We start from the raw sequence: 1,426 nt of genomic DNA, 5'->3' as shown, positions 1-1,426 counted from the left end.
AATAAAAAAATAAAATAAATTAAATTAACGAATAATAATAATAATAATATATATATATATATATATATATATATATATATATATAACAGTTTTTTGTTATTCAATTATTCAGTTTCAATCTAAACAAAATTTATTCCAAGCTACAAATGTTTACAATAGTCTGAAAATAAACACTTAGTTTCTGATACCAGATAAACAAGTAGCTTAAATGACATAGTGATGAGTGTCACCTGCCCATACTTTATATCATGTTTCTTGTTATATTAGAATATGAAACAAAAGCCATGCACAACAATAACCTTTGAAAACGAAACTTGTTACCACAATCGTGTAAAGTGCATTCTGAAGGCTACTTCTATTTGGAGAAAAAGCCAATAGCAGTACATAAGCTTAAGACTCAATAAAAATGCCTGGGAATGTGCCATTTTAATTTCTTTATAAGTGTCATTTTTCAGGGTTCAATTACAATTGGGTTTAGTTTGTCATTTAATGACAAATAGTCATGTAAGCAGCCTGAGAAAACAAATTGAGTGTGTTTGAAAACTAGACATTTCACACTATTGAACCCATAACAATAGTTAAATGATAAAACTGTTCTTTTAAGCTGGGTTATTTGTTGTATTTTTATTTCACTTTAGTATGACTTGACCAAGTCATGTATAAAAACAAAGGTCTGAAATTAAGTGGGTGCATAAACCTAATATGCTTGTGTGGTCTAAGTAAATAACAGTACCAAGATTCACTTTGTGTTTATGCTTCTTTAGTTTCTGTGATAGCTAGATTTTCATGAATACCAAGCTTGTGTGGTCTAAGTAAATAACAGTACCAAGATTCACTTTGTGTTTATGCTTCTTTAGTTTCTGTGATAGCTAGATTTTCATGAATACCAAGCTTGTGTGGTCTAAGTAAATAACAGTACCAAGATTCACTTTGTGTTTATGTTTCTGTGATAGCTAGATTTTCATGAATACCAAGCTTGTGTGTATAAAACCAATTAAGTCATGAACCCAGCATATCTTCAAATGTTGAACAATATTGTTTAAAAGAAGTTTAAAGTAGAGAATTTTGATTCATTTTGAATGATTATGAACTTCATCAACAGATTTCTGTTATTAAGAGAACTTTTTTTTTTATAATCTACACATTTCTTTGATCAAAGTAATTTTACAAAGCTCTTTTGATGCCAATAAAGAAAATTCTTAAATACAAGTCTAGTTTTCAGTTTTTTACTGTTGTATTTTAATCAATTTTTGCCATCTTTATTCTTAAACTACACAATGAAATTAGCGTATTTTTTGGAATATAAGATGCACCCTTATTTTGAAGACAAAGTTTTTGGGGAAAAAAGCTACAGTTGCATTTGAAAGATTTTTATTGAACAAAAATTCAATTTGATATTTAAAAATTAGTATATATTGTTCTAAAC

The sequence above is a fragment of the Limulus polyphemus genome, unplaced genomic scaffold (genome assembly GCF_000517525.1).
Source record: "Limulus polyphemus unplaced genomic scaffold, Limulus_polyphemus-2.1.2 Scaffold7896, whole genome shotgun sequence".
Lineage (NCBI taxonomy): Eukaryota > Metazoa > Arthropoda > Merostomata > Xiphosura > Limulidae > Limulus > Limulus polyphemus.
Note: the sequence above shows the minus strand (reverse complement) of the source record.